We start from the raw sequence: 10,182 nt of genomic DNA, 5'->3' as shown, positions 1-10,182 counted from the left end.
TGTTGATAACTCTGAATACTAATGCTAAGCGGTGGAGCGGATTGAAAAATTCCCATTCTTTTTCTTTTCCCAACTGAAAATGGCTTTTCTACTAAATGGACATTTTTTTAAAAAGCCATTTTCATTCCCCAAACCTGGGTTTTCATTGAAAAACCAACCCTCCCCCTCCCACAACCCGAATATTGCATCAGCCTTTCGCACTAGTTAAAATAAATGTGTTTGAAAGTCACATCTCAGAGTTAAACCGCTGCTACTTTCTCATGCAGATAAGCCCTTAAAGTAGTTTTTGTCTGCTGCTCCGGATTCATGCATGAAAGAAGGTTGGTCTCCTGATTAATGCACCGGGTTGCACTCATGAGATCTGCGTTCAGTTCCTAACTCGACCACAGACTTCCTGTGTGGTCTTGGGCAAGTCACTTCATCTCTCTATTCCTCAGTTCTCCATCTGGGAATGGGAGTAATAATACTTGGGTGTCATGGGACGAATTGACTGGGAAGCATTCAGATGTTACAGTCAGAGGAGCCCTGTAAAAAGATACACAGGTTTACAATTTAGTTGTCCCATTAGAGTACCCTTCTTGATGGCCATCCCATGAACTGTTTTCCAACTCTTCGCACGTGTAGCCAAGTAGAAAGTGTGGGATCATCCAGTACCAGCAAACAATCCTGAATATTTAGACTGTAAGCTCTTATTTAGATGGTAAGCTCTTTGGGGCATAGATTGTCTGCTATTCTGGGTTTTGACAGCACCTACACACAATGTGGCCCCACTCTTGGTTGGTCCTGAGGCACTACTGTCATAAACACGGTTATTAATAATATGATTGCTCGGCATGACTGTCATCATCAGCTTCCTTTGCTTAAGGTATAAAAAAGAAATGAACGCCTGGGGAGAAGCTCCATTTACAGCAACATTTTACATTTTATAAGCACTTGTCCCCAAATGAATGGATAAATGACCCCCCAAAAATATGAACAAAAACTCCTAGTGCATCTGCATCTCCAGCACTGGGCTGTGTAAATTAAATAATTATACCCTCAGATAAATAAATAGTCTTCTAAATCTTATTATAACAAGTGACTGCACCATTAAGTAAAGGGCAGATGCTCCTTAAGGAATCATTTCAGGAGGGGCTGTGTCTTCTCCTATGTGTTTTATCTCTTTATCCATTAGCTGACATTACAGAGAAGGTGGTTTGTGTTTCGAGCCCTGACTTTCATTGTTAAATACTTGGCATAGCACAGAAGTGATAGGATGTATTTTTAAAAGGCTGTCTAGGGTTTTTTTAGCTTGTATCTTAGCCCTCCTGGGATATGGCTGCTCTTATGGGCCAGTTCAGCAAAGCACTTAAACATGTGCTTAACTTTAAGTGCATGCTCAAATCCTATTGAAGTCAATGGGACTGAAGCACATGTGTAAGTGCAGGGTCCTATTCAAGCCTGCAAGTTGCTGAGCATCTCCTGAGAGGTTCTGAGCACCTCAACTCCTTTTCATTTTAAGGGGAGTTAATGATGCTCAGCAGCGCACCTTGCAGAATCAAGATGGGTTGAGCTGACACAGCTCTAGAATGAAAGATCTCCATGGGAAAAAGCCCAGGGAGCTATAAGTAGCTAGGCACCCAGAAGCTGTTATTCTTTCCTCTGAAGCACCACTGACTCAATGCCCCAGCAATGAGTCAACAAAGCTTGACCCATACCCATGAAGTGAAGCTGCACCAGTTTTGCTCCATCTAAGGGTCCTGTCTGGGCGCAGAGGTGGCAAGCAGGATTAGATTGTATGTGCATTGTCACGTCTCTTAACCATGAAACTCATCTGCATAACTGACCCCAAGAGAAGCCCATCAAGAAAGGAGAGCATCGGCAGACCCGGTGGGGGGACTTGTCAAGGTTCCATGCTACCTGCCTTCAGAGTTTTATTTTTATAACTAGTATCTGGTTTTCAAGAGCGCTGAATTTATTCAGAAGAATTGTAAGGAGTGAAATCCAGTACAAAGCACTGAAAACATTTACAGTGGAAATGACCTTGGCTCACACAAGGACCAAACAGCTGCATGAGGTGTTATTTTATAATGATTTCAGACGAACATTAATGTTTAAAAGTGAATGTTAAAATGTTTAAAAGTTAGTATTTTAATGGATGTGCATGATCCTGATGATGCAGAGAAATTGGATGTGGCTTTTAAATTGCTTTGCTCGCACACCTCACATACAGAAAGCAGACAGGCAGCATAATCCTCTTTTGAGCTTTGGGTACAAAACAAATCATTATAGTTTTTCATGTATGCTAAGTTTAAACAAACACCTGTAATGCTTAGTGATTGAAGTGGCTCCATATACTATATCAGTGTCAGCTTCCCTTAAGGACTTGACGAAGTGAGCTAGTTTTGAGTGTATGGGGGAGGTCATGAATCCCCCCAATACATACTCATAGTGCATGGACTACCATGTTTTTAGTGGCATGATCCTTCCGCTATTGATATCAGTAGCAAAGCTCTCAAACTTCAGTTGTGTAAAGTCAGGGCTTAGCTGAATAACACCTCCCAGTGTGTATTTCCAGAGGGACAGGAAATTAAGAGTCTTGTTTATACAAAAATTCATGGAATCTGCAGGAGAGTGATGTGGTTTTATCAGATGATGGTGCAGAACATTGTTATCAGTAGCACTGGTTGAAAATTTTTCATCAAAAAACACTTTTGACAGAAAATGGCCTTATTCATTCCATGTAACATGTTCATGGGCTTTTTTTAAATTATTATTTTTAATTTTAAACATAAAGCCAAACAAATTGGGTTTTCATTTAATTTTTTTGTTTTTATGTTTAAAATGTCCATTTTTTTGGATTCTGCTACTGGGAAAGAAAGGGGAGGAAAATGGGTGAGAGAAAAAGAAAAAAAAAACAAATAAGTTCATATTTCAGTTTATCTCCAAACACCATGAAAAAAACATTAAAAAACCCCTAAGATTTCCCGTGGAAAACAATTGTTATTTATTACCAGCTCTAATTCTGATTATTTATGTTACTTTAGAACAGAGGCCTCTACTTAGATAGGCGGCCTATTTTGCACTAGGAACATGCAAACATAGTCTAGGAGACAGCCCCTTTTCATTCATAAATGAGCCTCGTCGCAGGCTGGCTGGCTGGCTCTTTATGGGGAATTGGTCTCAGCTTTTCCTGTAACACAGCAAGTATCTCCCAGCTGACCCTGATCAGATGGTTTCACTGCAATCATTGGACACAGCTGGGAAAGGGTCAGGAAGGCCTGCTGAGTTGGGAAGAGAGAGATCCAGGAGAGACAAGCCTGGATGTTCCCTCTCTTGGGGAAGGGCATGATAGGAGTCAGGCAGAAGGAGAACTGGGGAGAGCCCACGGGGAAGGATGTTCCCTACTGGCTTTTTCCCACTTGTTTGAGCCTCCACAGTTTCCCTACCTGGTTGATGACTCTGTTCACTGGCTAAATGCAAATTAAGCAGAGCACACATTCCTTTGTTTGCCAATTTCTGTTTGGACGGGTGTCATAAACGTACAGCTAAGGGTAACATAAAATCCCTCTTTACCCTGTAAGGGGTTAATCCCTCTTTTCCCTGTAAAGGGTTAAGAAGCTCAGGTGACCTAGCTGACACTTGACCACAAGGACCAATAAGGGAACAAGATACTTTCAAATTTGGGAGGGGCAGGCTTTGTCTGTCTGTGTGTGGGCTTTTGCCAGACACAGATCAAGGAAGCAAGCAATCCAGCTCCTACAAGGAAATGTGTTAATTTACTTTTATTTTGGCTTGTGTTTTCCTTTGCGTAAGAGGGAGGTTTATGCCTGGTTTTGCAACTTTAAGGTTTTGCCTAGAGGGGAGATCCTCTGTGTTCTTAAGTCTTTTGTTATTCTGTAAAAGCAGCAAAGAATCCTGTGGCACCTTATAGACTAACAGACATTTTAGAGCATGAGCTTTCGTGGGTGAATACCCACTTCGTCGGATGCAACAGCAAAGATTATTTATTTTTATGATTGACCCCCCCATAAGAGAGGATCACTTTTGGGTGAAACCGCTAAGTGCTAGACAAGGATAACTGAGGCGGCATCATGGTCTAATGAGTCAGATATGGTGTGGAGAGGGAGCGTGGTCCAGCACATAGGACACTGGGCCTGCCATCACCAATGATTCTGCCACTGACAAGCTGTGCCACCTCTGGCAAGTCATTTAATCTCTCTGTGCCTCTGTGTTCTTCTCCACCCTTTATCTGCCTTATCTGTTTAGACTGTTAGGTATTTGGAGTAGGGACTGTTGGTGTGTGTACAGTGCCTGGCACAATGGGCGCTGATCTCAGCTGAGGCCTATAGGTACTACGAACAGAAAAACAGTAATCATGGCTTGTTGTGTGTTTGTATTGCTCTGTGTAAACTTGGCATGCTCTAAGAGGGCTATCTAATCTACTGATAGGGATACTCTGTCACTCACCCTAGTATCTGAGCACCTGCCAAGCTGTTATTCATGTAATCAGTCCTTCCTCGTGTGAGCCGTCCCACTGAAGTAAACGGGGGGCCTCTTAAATTGCAGGATTGTGCCCCGAGTGATTTGTATGACCTGAACCTGTTCCCACTGAGGTCAATGGAAAACCTCCCATTGGCTTTGGTCAGAGCAGTATTGGTCTTGCAATAACAAAGCGCCTGCTCCTGCTCCCTTTGGACTCTGTGAAAATTCGGCCTCTCCCTGGAAATCTGGCGTGGGTGCTGCGTAACTATGGAACGTTGCCATTGTCTCAGGCACAGTATTAGGTGTGCATGAGGCAAGAGAGGGCCAACAGCTACAATGGGGTGAAGGCAACGAAGCAGTATGAGAACAAACAAAACCAGACATGCCTTAAGCAGCAACTAGAGAACTCCCCGGCCAGGAAGTTCCTATATTTATTAAGCTCCCCCTGCAACACATCCTGACTAACTGGGGGGGCCAGGAATTGTATAACCCCTCCACACAGTGGGGAAAGAAGGTTCTCTGCTAAATTATGTTTCCTCAGCCTCCTATTCCAGCCTTATACCCTATGTCATGTGGACAGATAGGTTTTAAGGCCAGAAAGGACCATTACAATCATCTGGTCCGATTTCCTGCATTACATAGGTGATAGAATTTCACCAAGTGGCTCCCTGAATCAACCTTTTGATGGAGTTAGCGTATAGTTTGTAGAAAGACAAAAGACAGATTGCGAGCAACTTAGAGGAGGAACTGGTTTCTTTGTTACTTACCTGTATAGCGCCTCATGCAATGGGATCTGATCCTTGAGTGAGGTCCCTATGCACTATCATGATAATAAATAAGAAAAATCAGTTACAACAAAAATCACTTGCCCAGATCTTCGTCTGATATAAACAGACACTGCTTCATGGACTATATGGGAGCTCCTCCAATTTACATCAGCTGAGGATCTGACTGAGTGGGAAAACAACTGTTTAGCGATTCCTGCTTTCTTCTCCTTTTATTTTGGGCTGCACTGATCAGTATCCACATTTTATCTGCTACTTTTTTATTTACCTCAGTGCTGGTAGCGTTCCCTAATTTAATGATCAAGTTGTTAAATTTTCCTGATTGGGCTGTGTCTTCCCTTGATTTAGCGACGCCTTTCTGGAGTGCAGTTGTTGCACACTTTGCTGATTGAGATGCATAATTTAATTTAATAAATGGAGCGAGTTTACTATCATTTTTGCATATTTTATTATTAGGGAAGATTCATATTTTGCAGCTCTAGCTTATTCATTCCCCTTATTTATTTATTTTTGGCAAAGCCAGCTGCGTAGACAACACTTGTTCAGCTGCAAAACTCCGCTGACCAAGCTGTGCAATTCAGGCACTGAACTTTTTAATCTTTTCCTTATTAAGGTGCATAGACTAGCAGTGGAAATTCCAGATGCTTTTACTTCAGCTGCCTGAGCTTATGTGCTAAGCTGTCGCCAAATCTGTTGAGGATATCATTTGTTTTAAGACCATTAAAGTGCATTTTCTGTAGTTTTAGCTATGATTTTAGATTCTTTGATAAAGCAAATAAAGATGCAATCAGTTGCTTTGTAAATCTCTCTATTTTGCATATAGTAAGTGGCACAAGCTCTCCATAACCAGTGGCATCAATCTTTGGAGAAACGTTTATCCTACTGTTTGAAAGAAAACCTAAGCATTTTGCTATCTGAGATTCTGAAGACACAGCAGGTTGGAAATACTCTAATTCCTGTTCAGTTTATTTTGCATAATATATTGGGGTAAGGGGAGGGGGAAACCAGCCAGAAACTGGACTAGCAAGCACAGAATGTAATAGCTATATAAACAGTGATAACAGGCAGCTCAATCAGCAAAGAATGCAGCATGATTATGTATAAAATTTTATCCACTAAAGTTCACAGCATGATCAGAAAAAGTAGGCAGCCCAATCAACAGAGCATAGAGCTCCGCTGGTGATGAATATGTTTTGAAAACTCAGCTATCCAGAGTATTCAACAGGATCAGCAAAGTTCTAAAAGGTGCACTTGGAGACTTGGTGGATACAGTTGGATAAAGGCGGTAGAATGTTACCCTGTCTGTGATGTCCTGCTTCCAACGCTATGTCCAGCACAGAACAGTCAATGGGTTCCTGTCTCAGTCATTTTGTGGATACAGTAGTAAATGCTAAGGTCGCATTCAGGGTGGAATTTTCCACCTTGCAAAATTGTTGCGGAAACTGGTTACTGCCGTTTTTCGTGCACACAAAATCCTATGTTGGGGCATACAGCTACACATGCATGAATCAGGTATCACTATTACTATTTATTATTACTACAAGCCTTTATCATCACCCGTCATATCTGAATGGCTTCCAACACATTCAAGATCTCACTAAGTGAGCCCCAGCACCCTGCTGCCTGCAACTTTATTCCTCAGCTAAGGAAATCAGGTTTTAGGTCCCAAATCAGCCAGGTGTATGCAAGCATATGCCTAATTTTAAGCCAATAGGAATATTTGCATGCTTAAAGTTAGGCACATGCTCAAGTCCCTTGCTGAATCGGGGTCTTTATTGTTTGGGAAAGCTTGGGCAGAGAGGTGAAGTCTCACAGCACCATGATCTAGAAGTGACTGGGTATGTGTCTAATGACATTTTGTTGAGGGAGCTATTTAGAGATGTGGGCCTGCTGCTAAAAATATCTGGTGAACACCCAGCTGCCCCATTTGACGGCTTCAATTGAGACCACCTTTTGGAAATGTGATTTTGTAAGGTGACACTTCTCACGCAATGAACAAGGCAACTAACTAAGGCAATGGTTCTCAAACTTGGGTCGGGACCCCATTTTAAAGGGGTCGCCAGGGCTGGCTTAGACTTGCTGGGGTCTAGGGCCAAAGCTGAAGCCTCAGGGATTCAGCCCTGGGTGGTGAGGCTCAGGTTACAGGCCCCCTGCCTGGGGTTGAAACCCTTGGGCATCGGCTTTGCCCCCCCCCCCCCCGACTTGGGGCAGTGAAGATTGGGCAGGCTCAGGCTTCAGTCTCCCCTCCTTGGATGGTGCAGTAATTCTTGTTGTCAGAAGCGGGTCATGGTACAATGAAGTTTGAGACTCCCTGAACTAAGGACTAGATTCTGTTACCTTTATTCCTGTTGGGTGGAAAAAAATACTTGCCAGCATGAATGAGGGTATCAGGATTGAACCCTGACGGAATATCAGACAAGGGCGCTAACCAAAACCCCAGCTAGAGCACCCAAAGGCAAATCTAGATCTGAATGTTGTGGTCTCTGCCCACTTCTATTAAATATCCTAAACTTGGACAATAAGCAGTGCAGTCAGATATAAATAAGAAGTGACTCAAGCTCAGAATTCAGACCAATCCTGACAGAGGCTGCCCTGCCTTTGGGATACCTGGGAGACTGGCTCACCACCAAAATGAAATGAAAGCAAAACAAATTTTCCTTGATCCTCCTCCCACTTTGTGGGCCAGCTTACCTCTATTGTATTCACTGGTTTGCATTATATTTGGCTTTTTCAGTTTTAGCAGTAATGCCAGGAACCTACAGACTTGTATCCTGGAAGACATTGGCTTCAGAAATTAGCATGATACTTTAGGCCTACAATCTTTGGCATAGATAAACTTAGGTAACCCATGAGTTTTGGGGAACTGGAAGTAGCATGTAGGAAGGAATGTTGTCCATAATGACATCAGCCAACCACAGAGACATGACCTAACACCAGCTTCTGGAAGGTTTTGGACAGAACATCCAACAGCAAGAGTCCCATGGCAACGAATTCATGTATATGACAATGGGGTGAAATCATAAATATACTACCCTATAGAAATACACCTTAATATTGGTAAGGGGAGAAAATACAAATAAGGAAGAGGTGAGAAACCTCTACTGAATATGCATTAGACATGGTAACATCAGCGTAACATATTATAAAAATGATATCCCAGCCTTTGGGCAGTAGGAGAGAGGGCCAGAATGATGGCCAATGGTGAAGATGAGGAAGATGATGGTGATGAGGAAGATAATGGCAAACATTGCGGGTTGTTCTGCAAGGGATGGTGTGACTATGAATGTTCAGACTTACTTTCTGCATTATCTCTATCTACATATGAGTTAGAGTGTGTGTAACTTTGCCAAATGTATTAATAGATTATTTATTTGTAAATATAAAAGAGTTCCTATCGTGTGAGTGTTGCAACTGTGCACATTGGGATTCCCAACTATATAATAATTTTAATAATACTGGACCTGATCTTGGAACAAGAACCTGTCAACCCTCAGAGTGATAACTGGGAATTCTTATTCATAATCTATAGATCAGGCTATAGATGAGTTAAGACTGTTTTCTGTTTGTTTACTTGCCTGTTTTAAGAAAATAAAGAGTCTTTAAGGAGATTTGGTGTGGCAGTGTGTTCTGGGAAGCTGGGGAGAAGCCCTTCTCTGTACTAGCTTCATTCTCCAGGGTGCTCGTACCAGCATTTATTATGAACAGTGCTTTTTTGCATTCACACCCGTGTGACTGTGACATAGTAAGATTGATTATAACAGGTTTTTTCTGTACTCTCGAAAACAGAAACAGTCTCGTTAGGACATCTCTTTTCATCATATTCCCGCTGTCTCTCCCACCATGTGCAATGGCCACCCTCTTGGCTGACACAGCTGGGATTGAACCAGGGACCTCTAGAACTAAGAGCATAATGTGCTACAGCATAAGTGAGAATGCCTTAGGTGAGGCTGTGATGGACTCATCACTTCTGAGCCAGGGGCATGGCAGAGGGCCTATAACACATGCCTCAACTTGGGCATACATGAAAGATTGGCAGCACTGAAAACTGAGATCTTTACTTACCTATAGACCAAGTGCCTCATGGCAGCTGCTTATGCAAAACTTTCCACCCCTTGCCTGCTAACAGGAGAGAGATTAGTTCAATGTCTGTACCCAGTGCCTCCTAGACATTTCTGCTGAGACTGTTACCAGGATGGCAAATGTGCCATATATGCCTGTCTATTAGGAAATAGACAGAGACCCCCAGCACATTTCATGTAGGCTCCTGACCAGTCAGCTGATATAGGAATGACTTTCAGAGCCCTAAAGGGTAAAAGGTCTTTATTTCCAGTCTCCAAAGCCTTCCACTCCCCTTACACCAAATAAGCTAGATGGAAGCAACTCTGAAGAGGGAAACTCTCAATGTTGCAAGTCACTGCAGCTCTGCAAGATTAGATCTTGATCTGCAAGACCAAATATTTTCCATCCAGGTTTGTGTCTGTACAGATTGTGTACTGGCCAGCTCTACCTTCCTCTCTGTGGCATGCTAAAGCTGATGGTGGCTGAAAAACGGTTGCTGGGGAGCATGTATTCTAGTACAGACTACATCATGATGGAGAAACAGAGGAAAGAAGCAGCAGAAAAGAAAGAAATTAGACATGACAGTAAGGAACAGAAAAAAATTAGCAGAGGGAATATAAAACTGTGGCTCAGCAAGTGGCGGCATGTCTGTACTTGAAAATCTGGCATGTTTGACACTCAGTGTGAAACACAATGTGTGTGCTCTCACAATATTCCTCACCTCTATCGCTCCCAAACTGATGTTGAAAACAGATGTCCCTCTAATGCAGGCAGGGTCAAAGAAGGCCAACACTCACGCTAGTAACGCCTGTTATGCATCACGGGTTACTGGGCTTGAGGCAGGAATTGCTGGGTAAAATTATATAGCTGGCAC

General features: G+C 42.7%; 1 long non-coding RNA gene across 1 annotated transcript; it reads right to left on the bottom strand.

Moving 5' to 3' along the window:
- Nucleotides 1-292: 292 nt before the first annotated feature.
- On the bottom strand, nt 293-8,101 carry LOC120407581. Its single transcript, XR_005600120.1, has 3 exons — nt 7,941-8,101; nt 5,232-5,284; nt 293-525 (listed from the first exon to the last, which is right to left on the bottom strand). It is a non-coding gene; the product is annotated as an uncharacterized LOC120407581 (long non-coding RNA).
- Nucleotides 8,102-10,182: the final 2,081 nt, after the last annotated feature.

The sequence above is a fragment of the Mauremys reevesii genome, linkage group 6, assembly GCF_016161935.1.
Source record: "Mauremys reevesii isolate NIE-2019 linkage group 6, ASM1616193v1, whole genome shotgun sequence".
Classification (NCBI taxonomy): domain Eukaryota; kingdom Metazoa; phylum Chordata; order Testudines; family Geoemydidae; genus Mauremys; species Mauremys reevesii.
This window is presented reverse-complemented; position numbering and strand designations above follow the sequence as displayed.